General features: G+C 49.1%; 1 pseudogene; it reads left to right on the forward strand.

Moving 5' to 3' along the window:
• The first annotated feature begins 8,980 nt into the window (after window positions 1-8,980).
• LOC147098632 (arylsulfatase I pseudogene) lies at window positions 8,981-9,913 on the forward strand (annotated as a pseudogene).
• Window positions 9,914-15,314: the final 5,401 nt, after the last annotated feature.

A 15,314-nucleotide genomic window follows, 5' to 3' on the forward strand; every position in this document is an offset into this window, starting at 1 on the left:
GCACTCACCCTGCTCTATCCCCACAGTCCTGCAGATTTTTTCCTTTCCAAGTACTTGGGGGCTCCCCGCTGCAATCGGAAACTGCCTGCCCACCCCATGCCGGACTGGGCTTTGCCCCCCTCATCTCGGAGGTTAGCCACCACCCCACCAACTACCGAGAACAGTCAGTCATTGTCAGGAGTCACTTCTGTTTCCCTCGGAACAGTTCATAGAAACATAGAAGATAGGAGCAGGAGTAGGCCATTCGGCCCCTCGAGCCTGCTCCGCCATTCAACGAGATCATGGCTAATCATCCAAATTCAGTACCCTGTCCCTGCCTTCTCCCCATATCCCTTGATCCCTTTAGCCTTAAGAAAGATATCTAACTCCTTCTTGAATATATTTAATGAATTGGCCTCAACTGCCTTCTGTGGTAGAGAATTCCACAGGTTCACCACTCTCTGGGTGAAGAAATTCCTCCTCATCTCTGTCCTAAATGGCTTACCCCTTATCCTTAGACTGTGACCCCTGGTTCTGGACTCCCTGGCCATCGGGAACATCCTTCCTGCATCTAGTCTGTCTAGTCCTGTTAGAATTTTATAAGTTTCAATGAGATCCCCTCTCATTCTTCTAAACTCCAGCGAGTATAAGCCCAATCGACCCAATCTCTCCTCATACGTCATTCCTGCCATCCCAGGTATCAGCCTGGTGAATCTTCGCTGCACTCCCTCCATGGCAAGAACATCCTTCCTCAGATAAGGCGACCAAAACTGCACACAATACTCAAGGTGTGGTCTCACCAAGGCCCTGTACAACTGCAGCAAGACAGCCTTGTTCCTGTACTCGAATCCTCTCGCTACGAAGGCCAACATACCATTTGCCTTCTTAACCGCCTGCTGCACCTGCATGCTTACCTTCAGCGACTGGTGCACAAGGGCACCCAGGTCTCGTTGCACTTCCCCTTCTCCCAATCTATTGCTATTCAGATAATAATCTGCCTTCATTGCCCCCTCACCGGTTCATACGGGTGTCAGCTATTGATCGAGTGGTGGGGAGTGGGGGGTAAGAGAAGGACAATATTACTTACTGCCTTGTGCCTCTTTAAGTTTTGGGTTTCTGGCCTTTAGGCGAGCAGCTTTGATGAAGGGCAAACACCCAAACTCCCTTTTCTGTTTACGGATACTGACCTACGGTGTATTACCAGAATTTACTGATTCTGTTTTGTTCGACATTGAAGTTCGTTGCATGAACTGAAGGTGCATCACATTATTAACCCTGATTTTAACTCCAGGTGGATTCCCCGCTCAGGCCCGAGTTAAAATTACAGTCGGGTTTCAATGATGTCATCGGGCCGCAACATGCAGATGTAAAGAAGGACCCTGTTGGCTCCGGGCGGGTGTCCTTACTGCCTGCTCAGGAGAGCGGGTTAAAATTGCAGATGTTGCGATCGTGGCGGCTTTCGGACAGGTAAGAGCCCAGGGCGATTTTAACCGCCCGCCCGCCAGGTTTCTGCTGAGCGACTAAGGTTAAAATCGCCCCCCAACTCTGGAGTCACACCTCAATGGAGTTGCAGAGTGAGACCCTTCAGTGATTACTGGGCTTCGGCTTAACATCACATGGAGTAGAGCTACAGCATGGTGTCAAGCCAAATTAAAAAAAAGGGAATATCTGCTGAACCTTTTGAACACTTTATAAAATGGAGGCAAGATCAAAAAACAAACGGTTTGAGAAGGCGTACCCCTTCCCACACTGTCAAAGCGCGAATGATTTACCAGCCGGGAGCGGAGTGCTGGTAAACACACTTGTGGAGAACTCCCTCGTGGAGGCAGGAGTGTGGATTTGCCGCTGACGACATAAATGCAAAATAACATATTCATTCTTCAGCAATCTCCTCATTAAAAAGCCTTCCTCTGTGAATAGTGCTAATGTAGGCTTAAAGATACAGTTTATAATGGAGCTACAAATGCAAGTAAATTAGTTGTTTCATTATTTACAAGTAGTGATATTATACCGCCACCACCTTCTCTTAAGGACAACTAGGGAACGGGCAATAAATGCCGGCTCTACCAGCAACGCCCACATCCCGAGAGTGAATTAAACAAACACTGCGGCACTTTGTTCTGCTTTACAGCCCAAAATGCGCAAGAATAAAATCAGTGACGCCGCACTCCTAGGCCAGAATTTTGCCGGCGCTCAGAGGGCGGGTTTGGAGGCGGGTCCGCTGTCAGAAGAGCAAAGATTGACAGCGGGGTAAAAAACCCGCTGTCGACCCGCCTCCACGCGAGTCTCCCAGGTGTCGGGTCTGTCAGTGCAGAACTGACCCGACACCAAGCGGCGGGGGCTACAATTGAGCTCGTTAAATGGCTTGTTAAGAGCCAATTTAAGACTATGTTGAGGCTTCCTTCCCATTTTACGTTCTCCCCCACGGGTTACCCGCTGCTCGAGGAACACGCCAGCCCACCCTGGCGTGATTTGAGCCTGCTCTGATGTTTCTGATAAGCTGATAGCTGCAGAAGTGGCGTAAAGGATGCCATCTTGCAGATGATCAGTTTCAGAGTGCAGAAACTGTTGGTTACTTCATTTTGTAAGACATATAGGCCTAGAAATTCGGTGGGCTGCGCCACCAGTTAGCGCCTAAAGAGGGCACTCAGTGGCTTTAGCGCCACTGGCCGCGCCTCCCGCGATATTTAGCTGGGGCGCAAATGGTGGCATTAGCCTGTTGCGCTGCGCCGCCACCGATGACGTCATCGGTGTGCGCAGCGCCCCGCTACCGCCCCGATCGCGATATTTGGCAGCGACCGCCTCTGTAGCGCCACTCGCTAATCGTGCCCGGTTCACGGGGCCTACCTTTGGCGGCAGTGGCGCAAATCATGGTGGAGGTGCGGGGCGGCCGTTTTTTTTCGGTGGCTGCCTGCCAGCACCTCCGTCCCCGGCCTCCTGTCCTCCCCCCGCAGCATTGCCGGCTGTTTTCCGAGAGCCCGGCACTTCTCCTCGGTGCCGGGCTCTTTTGCCGGCACTCGCGATCGCTCATCGCACTGGTGCAGGCCCCTCCCCCTTAACAATGGGAGGAAGGCCTGCAGTCCCACAGCGCGCCGTGCCGCAGCGTGTGGCGCTGCGGCACGTTGCGCTGCGATATTCAGTTTCAGCGCCCTAAGAGGGACGCGGAGCGCCTCGAGCCTCGCCCCGTGTCCCTCTTGGGGCGCTCAAGCTGAATTTCCGGCGCTCGCTGCTGCTCCGATCGCAGCGCAAAACCTGGCGCCCAGGCGAGCTTGGCGCCCCGTTTGCGGCTCAACCCAATTTCTCCCCCATAGAGATTTCTTTAGCTTGCAAGTGTTTAGAGGCAACTGGATGTCCAGTGCCACCTCATTGGAACAACCTCTCTCACCACTGACATCGCTTCTGTCATCTCACCTGCAGCTGCCATCTATTGCAGCACCATCGGTGCCCTTGAAAAAATCAGACCTTGGTCCTCCGAATCCTTCCACAATCAGCCCCAACACCAACATCACCAGGCATACCAACATCACCAACAACATCACCAGCCTTCTCCGCCATCGCCTGCTGCTGCACAGGACAGAGGGCATCAACCCCTGACAACATTGCTGCCCGGGAGGCCAGCGATGGCATCACCATGGCCAGATTTACTTCACTTGACGCTGTAAACCCTGGCTGCCACATGATGCGCCAGGTTAACACCATCCTACACCAGCACCGTAAAGCGGCCCTTTAATGTCCAAGCCATTCCATGCACACTCATCACTATAGCGGGGGGGGGGGCGGGCGGTGGTGAGGGGGAAGTTATGTCTGAACATTTACTGGAACTCAGTAAGACACTTCTCAAGTGCTCAGATCTGTCCAATAAGGGGTAGTGTTGAAAATATAGATTTCACTGTAATGCAACACATTACCAGAAACTTCACATGGACATTGGCTAATCCTCTCAAGTGCCTACCCTTGTGTGTTGTTAGTTGGTATGCTTGCAGTAGGATGAGGGTGAGTGTGAGGAATGGCTAGTGAGATGGGGAAGTGATAATGTAGATAGAGAGGGATGGGTGGAGGTGCAAGGTAAGTTGGTGTGAGTAAGGATGTGCAGGAGAAGGGTAGGGAAGGCAGAGTGATGGGGATGTGTTGAGTGGCACAGCAGGGTGAGTTTGAGTGTGGCTTTGCAGTAACGTTTCGTGATCTACTGAGATCATTGAAAGGTTGGCGCCACTGCAGCCAGGGACCCCTGACGACATCCCTGCTTGTGTCCTCCTGTGCAATGTGCAACCAGGCTGCATTGGTGTACTGGGGAAGTCTCTTCCACTCTTGGAAGGGAAGAGAACCTCCCTGTGTACTGTGACTCCCTCCATAAAATATATGGAGGGAGTCATTGGAGAGCCTGGGTGCAAGCGTCCACCTTTGTGCAGTGTTTGTCAGTGCTTGCAGCACCTCAATGTTGTCAAACACTGACAGAACAACTGTCAAACTCAATGTGACTGTGGTCCCTTTAAGGAAACCAGCTGATGACGCGTCATCAAATGACGTCATCAGACCCGCTTCCTGCTTATTGGCCGGTAAGCCCGCAAGGCGGGCTTAACAAGACCAATCAAGGGAAAATCCCTTTGACAGTGCGGCTGCAGCCAGGATTGCGACTGGAACCCGGAAACCAGCTCTCCAGCCACCACCCCGACACCGATGATAAAATCATGGCCCTAGTGATGAGCTACACTTGTAGGAAGATAGGAAGAGGAGTCGGACATTCAGCCCCTCCAGCCTGTTCTGCCATTCAATGAGATCATGGCTGATCTGTATCCTAACTCCACTCATCTTAGCTCCATATCCCTTAATACACTTGTCTAGCAAAAATCTATCGATCTCAGATTTTAAATGATCAATTGAGCTAGCATCTACTGCTTCTACCACCCGTTGCGTGAAGAAGTGTTTCCTAACTTCTCTCCTGAATGGTCTGGCTCTGATTTTAAGGTTCTGTCCCCTTGTCCTAGACTCTGACACCAGCGGAAAAAGTTTCTCTCAATCTACCCTGTCAATTCCTTTCAAAATACAAAAAACCTCAATCAAGTCACCCCTTAACCTTCTATATTCAAGGGAATACAAGCCTAGTTTATGTCATCTCTCCTCATAACCTTTGCAGCCCTGAAATAAATTGGCTTGCGAAGGACAAAGATGAGAAAGTTGTGCAGAATCACGCAAGGAAAAATAAAAAAGGAAAGGAAAAGCGAGTTGACAACTCGGACTCAGCACTGACTGAAGTGAGTAGTAGAGCAGCGTTTCCATCCACACACCATGGGGGCATCAGCTTGATCAGCGCCCCCTGCCACCAGACTCAATGCCCAAGCCCTCCACCACCAGCATACTGTGGCTGCAGCACGCACTATCTACAGGGTGCTGTAGTCACCTTCTGATTGCTTTCTGAAGCCGAGCCTGTAGCCACTTGTGCCGGGGAAAGTGGTGGTTCAGACTTGCGACTAGCATTATTGAAACTCAATGATCCTATGCTTCTCCGTTTCTGCCAGTATTGGAGTCGATCTCCTCCTGATGCTTACTGATCTGCCTGAGTGAAAAGTAGTTGGCATCTACGTCAGTCCTAACGCTTTATCTCAGGTCTGCCTTACTGAAATCACTGCTACAGTTGCCCATGACGTTCCTTCCTGCTCAATCCTATACGTCGCTGCAGACAACTTTTCATTCACTGTGAAGCCGGATCAGTACAGTTTGACATAAGAAAACTACTAGGTACTTGGTCTAAGCGTTAAACAAAGCTTTAATCAACTGTTTTACAACATGGAGGTCTAGTTGTGTCCTTCACTAGTTCCTGTTAAGAATGTCCTGCACAAGCTGGGCCCGTGCCTGAGTATTTATACTCTCCCTGGACAGCGCCACCCGTAGGCCGCTCAGTATTATTTCATAAGTCTTTCTTTCATGAATGATTGATTCATGTCACAGTTCATGTATCATAACAACTTCTGTTGGAAAGAAAAAAATATAGTGCCTTTTACGACCTCAGGATGTTCCAAAGCGCTTTACAGCCAATGAAGTACTTTTATGAAGCGTAGGAAACACGACAGCCAATTTGCACACAGCAAGCTCCCACAAACAGCAATGTGATAATGACCAGATAATCTGTTTTAGTGATGTTGGTTGAGGGAGAAATATTGGCCCCAGGACACCGGGGAGAACTCTTCTTCGAAATAGTGCCATGGGCTCTTTTACGGCCAGCTGAGAGAGCAGACGGGGCCTCAGTTTAACGAGTGCATACTGGGTGATACGTGTGTCCCTCCAACCAGTCGAGGACAAACACCTGCCAGACCCTCCTTCCCTAGTTGTAGCACTATTTGTTCTTCATGGGGCAGTTAAGGATTTCTGTTGCATGGGTCCACTACCTTCCACTCCCTCTTCCCTTGTGTTCTGTAAGTATTCCCTTTAACCAAGAGGGAAGTGTGAATTCAAACAGGGTAATGTGAATGATGGAAAACCTTGTGGCATTCATTCTGTTTTGCCGTTCCTGACATGCGTAAGGCAATTTTTGTTAGCCTGCTATTTTAAATTGAACAGTTTTCCTTGTTACATCCTTCTTTAAATTTCTCTGTGCGAGTACAGCATTTCCTGCCTATACACACACACACACACATATGTTATGGTATGTTAAGCTTATATAGAACCTTGGTTAGATCACACTTACAGTACTGTGTTCAATTCTGGTCCCCAAGCCTGCGATCTTGCCAGCCCTGGGGAGGCGGGTATGGAGGCGGGACTGCCGGGAAAATGGCAGAATCTGGGGGCGGGTGCCCATCCTGCCCCCAACCCGCCTCTGTGCCATCTTCCCAGGGGGCAGGTAGCCGACCCGCGCCGGGTCCCGTCTCCTGGAGGCGGGAAGGGGATTACAGCCACTTAACTGCCTGTTAACAGGTAGTTAAGAGGATTATCCCCATTTTTCCAACAGAGGCGCGGGCTTCCCAACGTCGGGAAGCCCCGCCAGGGTCAGCGAGGCGAGCAGTGGGTCTGCGGGGGTCGGAGGGATGCAAAAGTGCGCTGTGGAGGTGAGTGATGGGTGCAAGTGTGGAGAGGTGAGTATGTGAGGTGAGTGGAAAGTGATAGAAAATGTTTACTTACCTTTGTTTCTTCCTGGGGTTCAACAGTTGGAGATGCGGAGAGTCTCGCATCTCACCGGCAGAGATGACAGATGGCTGCTGCATTCTCCGATGCAACAACCATCTAATTTCTGCTCACAAGAGGTTTGATGAGTCTTGAATACAAGGACTCATCAAACTTCAGAGAATGTCAGTGTTTGACAGCTTCACAGAGCTGTCAAACGATGACAATTCATCTGTCAAAATTTTTTGACAGATGGAACGTCATATGCTGACGTTCTCTGTAACTGGCTTTCCCTTAATTGGCCTGCTAAGCCCGCTGGGCAGGTTTAACAAGGTCAATCAAGGGAAAGTAGCATGGGTTGGCCAGCAGTCGATGGAGGTGGGACAACGACCCGACAAGCAGCAATCCCTGGAGTGGGACTTGAACCCACAACTTTCTGACTGCGAAGTGAGTGTGCTACCCACTGAGCCACAGCGGACACTAGAAGCCCCCAGAGAAATGACGTCAATGGCCATTTTCAGCCATGTGGTCTGTTTCTCCAAGGGGTTCTGCCGATTTCCTGTTGAAATTATTGCAGGAGACCAGGAGAACCTTCGTGTAATTTCAGGACCATCACTTCAGCAACGTTTATAGTTGACTACTGACAGAGTAGTGTTGTGGTTATGGCACTGTACTAGTAACTCACTTCAAGTATAGCGCGTTCACATCCTACAACAACAACAACTTGCATTTATAAAGCACCTTTAACGTAGTAAAACGACACAAGGTGTTTTGCAGGAGCGTTGTCAAACAAAAATGTGACTCAGAGTCAACAGAAGGAGATATTAGGACAGGTGACCAAAAGCTTGATCAAAGAGGTAGGTTTTAAGGAGCGTCTTAAAGGAGGAGAGAGAGGTGGAGAGGCCTAAAGGTTTAGGGAGAGATTCCAGAACTTAGGGCCCATGCAGCTGAAGACAGGACAGTAAATTCAATAAATATGGTCTGGAAGGACCGGTTAATAAATTTGATCTGAATTGCAGGTATCAGATTCACACAGGGCTGCAACATTCCGTCATCCGAGCTCACCGACCAAGCTGCCTACTCCATGACGCAGTCACCCTTCCACAGGAACCGCCGCAGGAAGACTACACCACTCACACAGTGGGCAGATGGCGCCTGGGCTTCCACAGAGAGGGCTATCTCCCCACCCGCAAGAGACGCGATTCATTTTTTGGAGCTCCTTGACCAGAAGCCCACATTTACTGATGTAAGAAAATTACTAGGCACTTGGTCTAAGCGTTAAACAAAGCTTTAATCAACTGTTTTACAACATGGAGGTCTAGTTGTGTCCTTTTCTAGTTTCTGTTAAGAATGTCCTGCGCAAGCTGGGCCCGTGCCCGAGTATTTATACTCTCCCTGGACAGCGCCACCCGCAGGCTGCTCAGTATTATTTCATAAGTCTTTCATTCATGAATGACTGATTCATGTCACTTACCACAACTGCGATCATAGAATCATAGAATGATACAGCACAGAAGGAGGCCATTTGGCCCATCGAGTCTGCACCAGCTCTTTCGAAGAGCTCTCCAATTAGTCCCACTCCCCCACTCTTTCCCCATAGCCCTGCATGTTTTTCTCCTTCAAGTATTTATCCAATTCCCTTTTGAAAGCTGCTATTGAACCTGTATCCACCACCCTATCAGGCAGTGCGTTCCAAATCCTAACCACCCGTTGCATAAAAAAGTTTTCCCTCATGTGTCCAGTTCTGGCTGGGCTATGTATAGACTGTCCGTGGACACGATCACCTTAAATCTGTGCCCTCTGGTTATCAGCCCTCGGAAACAGATTTCCTCATTTACTCTATCTAAACCCTTCCTGATTTTAAACACCTCTATCAAATCTCTGCTTTCTCTGCTCTAAGGAGTCCATGGACTGGATGTCCGTGGACTTGATCTTCACAGTGTGGAAAAGGTGGCTCGGGAACCTCTACACCCAAAGAGTCAAAAACTTGATAGCAAACCACGATCCTCAACAACCTATATTTATCTATGTGGCTTTCCAAGCTGTTCACACCCCACTCCAGGCACCTAAAAAAAAAAAATGTCAGTAAATAAAGCTCACTAAGCAAGCACACCAGGAGGAAATATGCAGCCATGGTTACCTGCTTGGATGATGCTGTAAAGGATATAATTACAGCTCAGAAGACAAGTGTTTTTTTGCAATAATACTGTCTTGATCTGTTTCTCTGATACCGGTGATCACCTCTTTCATGGTGGCAGTACTGAGGGGCGGGGGGTGGGTGGTGTTGGGGTAAGGACACTTGTTGGGAAGGTGGTGTGGTAGGATTGTGTTTTGCCCACAGCACTTTACTGAAAAGCCAAGGGAACGCCATTGGAGGTTTGACCCCCCCATCTCTGACTGGTACCCTACCTTGATGTTACTGACAAAGGGCTTCCTGGAGGAGACGGCTGGCTACAATTTATGGAATGTCATTGGTCAAGACAAGGCACCCCCCCCACCCCCCCAGGGAAGAGATACTCTTTAATATTAATCAGTTATCAAAAAGCCACGTTCAGGGTTGATGGAAGGTAGGCTTTGGGATTTGGGGCCTAGGAATTCAGGCATCTAGTAGAGTAGGATTCTGGAAACTTTTAACTAGCGACTGGGTCCCACCTCAGGACTTTCCAGACTTTCCCGGAATCCCAGGAAAGTCGCATAATTTAGAAAACCGATGGGCGTAGAACACAAAGCCTTATGGCCGTTCAACGTGACTGCAGATTCCCTCGAGAAACTTGGGCCCCGATATTTACAGGGAGCGACTGTGGAAAACCCGGATATACGGAAAAGGCAGAGGTCCTGACGAATTTACCGGCACCGCATTTGAATTTTTTTTTTTTTTTTACTCGGTTTCCCGCACGGCAGCCAGCCAGATTGAGAGGCTGGCTGGTGGGCAGGGAAGCCTGCTGTACAAGGCCGCAGCCAGGGACTGGAGAGGAAGGAGGGAGGGAGGGAGAGATCGTGAAGGTCGAGACAGTGGATCGCGGGATGGGGGGTGCGGGGGGGGGGGGTTGTCGGCCGATCGCGGGGAGGGAAGCAGATTAGCTTGGGGAGGGGGCCGGGTGGGGAAAGCACTCCTGTTCCTCCTGGCCCACAAGCAGTGCCTGAAAAGCACTTACCTGCTGGATCCAACAGTTCTCACCTCCCTTTAGCTGCTGGGTTTCTCTGAGAAACTTTCAAATGTTGGTGTTCAGAGAGATTTGGGTGTCCTCGTGCAAGAAACACAGAGGGCAGGATTTTCATTGGGCCGTGGAGGTGGGATTGGAGACGTGTGGAGGGTTAAAATCTCGAAATCGGAGGGCACGAACCCATCCAGTTTCAAAGGAGGCGGGTACCCGACCCGCACTGGGACCCGCCTCCCCGAGGCGGGAAGGGGATTAGTGCCAATGAACTGCCTGTTAACAGGTAGTTAACAGGCAGTTTTTAGCCTAATCCCTATTTTCATTCTTGAAGTGTGGGATTCCCGACAGCTCCAAACCACGCCAAGTTAGCGAGGCGGGCCGTCGGGCTGAAGGGCTTGGAGGGGTCGAGATGTCCGCTGTTCAGGTGAGTGATGTGTGCATGAGTGCAGAGGTAAGTGTGTTTGGTGTGTTTAAAGTGTTTAAAGAAGTTTTACTTACCTTTACAGCCTTCCTTCCTTCAGGTCTCGGGAGTCCCTCATCTCACCGGCACAGAAAGCAAAATGGCCGCGATCTGTCAACAATTGCAGCATTCAGCTTTCTGTTCCAGGGAGATCTCTAAATCATCCTGAGAGGAAAGAATTAACTTAGAGTACAGATTGTCAGTGTTTGACACGAACGCTGATATTTCATCTGTCAAAAGGTCTTGACAGATGAAATATCAATCTGTGATGTCACCTGTTGCCGGGTGGCCCTTAATTGGCCTGCTGAGCCCGCTGGGCAGGCTCAACAAGGTCAATCAAGTCAAAATCGCGTGGGTTAGCTAGAACTCGATGGAGGTGGGACTACAACCCTGAAAGTTGTAGTCCCGCCTCCTACCCGCCTCCTCAATGAAAATCCAGCCCAGAGAGTTAGCATGCAGGTACAGCAAGCAAGAAGGAAGACAAATAGCATGTTAGCCTTTATTGCAAGGGGGTTGGAGTAAGAGTAAGGAAGTCTTGCTACAATTGTACAGGGCCTTGGTGAGACCATACCTGGAGTACTGTGCACAGTTTTGGTCTCCTTATCTGAGGAAGGATATACTTGCCTTGGAGTCGGTGCAACGAAGCTTCACTAGATTGATTCCTGGGATGAGAGGGCTGTCCTATGATGAGAGATTGGGCCTATACTCTCTGGAGTTTAGAAGAATGAGAGGTGATCTCATTGAAACATACAAGATTCTTCCACAGGTTCACCACTCTCTAGGTGAAGAAATTCCTCCTCATCTCTGTCCTAAATGGCTTACCCCTTATCTTTAGACTGTGACCCCTGGTTCTGGACTCCCCCGCCTTCGGGAACATCCTTCCTGCATCTAGTCTGTCTAGTCCTGTTAGAATTTTATAAGTTTCAATGAGATCCCCTCTCATTCTTCTAAACTCCAGCGAGTATAAGCCCAATCGACCCAATCTCTCCTCATACGTCATTCCTGCCATTCCAGGTATCAGTCTGGTGAATCTTTGCTGCACTCTCTCCATGTATAATTTTAACCCTTCTCCCAAATGTCCTGGGGGCGGGGAGGAGGGGTGTTAAAATTCCCCCCTGATCTTTCCAGCCAATTAGCAGTGAAATGATTGCTCTCTCAATATAACAGCTGTCCCAGCAAATTATCCGCCAGCTGATCCTATATCCAATCCAGCACTCATTGGAGGCGCGTGGGCTCTTTGCGTTTTCAACAATAAAAAGCTGTCAACTAAAAGGGAAGAATAAATTGAAACTCTGTCGTTTGTGTGGCTTAAAAATATTACTTCAAATAATCAATTCAAGAGTGTCATATAGATTTCAAAAATATAGGCGCGTCAGTCATAAAGGAGCTCATTCTAAAAGTAGACTAAAATTGCGTCTTACTTTATTCTATGCTAAACAACTTTGTCCCAGTGGAATAACTGCAGACTCATCTCGGTTAAAATTCCATGACAAAAACCTTCATCTTTTTTTCCTTTATTAATTCCTGTCGGATTTCATTTGTATTTTGAGCATAGTTCTGCAGCTCATGATAATAGCTCACGCCAATGATAATCAGTAAATTGTTTCTCTATCAAGTGTATGTTAAAAAGGTAAGAGTTATTATGGGTAGCCACATCATAAATCATAGGGTACCCTACACCTTTTGGGGTCTAGAAGGGGAATCCCAGCGGTCTGTAGATTTCTGACCACATTATTCGATTTCTGTCGATTGATCTACTAGCACATTGGCCCCAATATTTAAGGACAGGTGGGAAGGGAGCCGGGGGGAGGGGGTGGGGAATGAGATCCTAGTGGCTGGGAAACCCAGAAGAACGGGTTTCCCGGAGATCCTGACGAATTTAACGGCAGGCCCTCATTTAAATCTCTTGACTCTCCTCCCCGACCGGCAGCCAGCCAGGTAGGGCGGGAAGGCCTGCAGCACCAGGCCGCTGCCGGGGAGTGGAGAGGATGGAGGGAGAGAGAGAAACGGGGGTGGTGGCGGGAAATCGCGGAGAATCGGAGAAGACATCGGGGGGGGGGGGTCCGATTGCGGGAAGGGAAGCAGGTAAGCTTGGTGGGCCGGGGGCGTGGTGGGGGGAGCACTCCTCCCGGCCCACAAGCGGTGCTGTAAAGGCTCTTACCTGATGGATCCGGCCCCTTCTCGCCTCCCGTCGCCTGCCGGGTTTCCCGAGTCCTGGGAAACCCGGCCCGCAGGCGTTTAAAGTAAAACTCTGGTTAAATTTGAGGCAAGCAACCTCATTAAAATATGTAAATGACGGACCCGCCTCTGGAGAGCAGTTTAGTTGCCCGCCTCTCCCATACCGACGCTATCAAAACCTGAAGTCAACGCGTTGGAAGCGGGTTGGGGGTCTGGTTTGCAATTTTGGAATTTTTAACCCCCCAGGCCCTTTTCCGCCTGTCCCATTGTATCTCTTCCTATTAACAAATAAAAATCATATCCTGCAATTCTAGCACTGCTTTCCTTTGGGCATTATCTTTTGGGAGTTAGGATTGTGGGGGTGGGGTGGGGTGGGAGGGAATCCCCAGGAATGTATTCATATTTGCAGGGGACCCTCCCCCAAAAGTATATTAATATTTGGAGGGACCTAAGAGTGTATTAATAGTTGAAGTGAGTCTTCAAGATTGTATCAATATCTATCGGGAGTTCCCGAGAGTGTATTAATAGTTGCAGGGGCTCTCGGAGAGTGTATCAATATTTATAGGATTGTTGGCGAGTGTGTATTAATATTTGCAGGGGTTCCCTCCCCACACTAGAAAGTTTGATACCCTCCGTTGTAAGTGCATTTGTGCGGATTTTCTCAGTTCAATGTTTCCAGCCAAATCAGAATCATGCTGCAGAAGGCCTACTAGATGCAGGAAGGATGTTCCCGATGGCGGGGGAGTCCAGAACCAGGGGCCACAGTCTAAAGATAAGGGGTAAGCCATTTAGGACAGAGATGAGGAGGAATTTCTTCACCCAGAGAGTGGTGAACCTGTGGAATTCTCTACCACAGAAGGCAGTTGAGGCCAATTCATTAAATATATTCAAGAAGGAGTTAGATATATTTCTTAAGGCTAAAGGGATCAAGGGATATGGGGAGAAGGCAGGGACAGGGTACTGAATTTGGACGATCAGCCATGATCTCATTGAATGGCAGAGCAGGCTCGAGGGGCCGAATGGCCTACTCCTGCTCCTATGTTTCTATGTTACAGGGGGGGTGAGGGTCCTCACAGTGACTCCCACTCCGCCAAAACGGGGATCCCGCCAAAGTTCCAGTGGCAGAGCAAGAGAAGCCCCAAGGAAACCGGCCACCACAGGGAATCGCACCGCACAATATTCATAAACCAGTAGAGGGTATATCTTGACTTTGTGTGCTAGTGTAAAAACGGGTGATAGCGGCGAATCGGCAGCCCGTTTTACATCCTTCCCGATTTTTATTTCTGTTGACTTCAATTGGAGAGGTGTAAATCGGGCTGCCAACTCGCGATCGCCTGTTTGCCACCACCACACACAGTTCAAGATCTACCCCCTACTAGTATAGGCACTTACAGTCGGATCTGTCATTGTATGTATTTGCAAGTATTTCCTCAATTTATTTTGCAGTAAAGCACATCTAGGCTTCTTGTCACACACTGGATGGTGTACATATGTACGGGAACTGAATTAAGTGTCAGCTGTGGCTCAGTGGGCAGCACGCTAGCCTCCAAGTCAGAAGGTTGTGGGTTCACAGTCCCACTCCGGCAAGTTGAGCACAAATAACCTAGGCAGACACTCCAGTGCAGTGCTGAGGGAGCGCTGCACTGTCGGAGGTGCCGTCTTTCGGATGAGACGTTAAACCGAGGCCCCGTCTGCTCTCTCAGGTGGACGTAAAAGATCCCATGGCCATTATTTTGAAGAAGAGCAGGGGAGTTATCTCCGGTGCCCTAGCCCCTCAATCAACATCATTAAAAACAGATTATCTGGTCATTATCACATTGCTGTTTGTGGGAGCTTGCTGTGCGCAAATTGGCTGCCGCGTTTCCCACATTACAACAGCGACTACACTCCAGAAGTACTTCATTGGCGGTAAAGTGCCTTGGGACGTCCTGAGGTCGTGAAAGGTGCTATATAAATGCAAGTCTTTCTTTCTACACACTTAAAAGCCGTGCAGCGGGTAGTCCCTTCCCTCCATATTGTGTCCAACCCTCTTTTATTCATAATATCCACACAAAGCAGCGAATACAAATATTTCTTCCCCTGTGCTTTGTCCTGTGGTTGTAAAGCAGGGTTTGTACATGTTAGCGATGAATAAAAAAACTGACTGCCAGAATTGTTGGAGGGAAGTGTTCATCGTCTGACTGATTTCACGGTTGCTTGCAAACATTAAAAATGAACCAGACCAAATTGATTTATTGTATCTAAACAGAACAGATGTTCTCCTCAAGGAAAAGTTAAATCTCAGATCTTAAGCGGTGGATACACAATAAATAGATTAGAGACCTGCCTTAGGTTTTACGGCCCAGTGTGGGACCACACTTTCCTGAGCATTCAATTAATCTTCAGTTTCTAAATGGTAGGATTTTCTGCCATTGCTTTCTGTTTCTGGAATGTCAGTGGTAAAT

Source organism: Somniosus microcephalus, chromosome 29 (genome assembly GCF_052327205.1).
Source record: "Somniosus microcephalus isolate GS21.2 chromosome 29, FLI_Smic_1.0, whole genome shotgun sequence".
NCBI classification, from domain to species: Eukaryota; Metazoa; Chordata; class Chondrichthyes; order Squaliformes; family Somniosidae; genus Somniosus; species Somniosus microcephalus.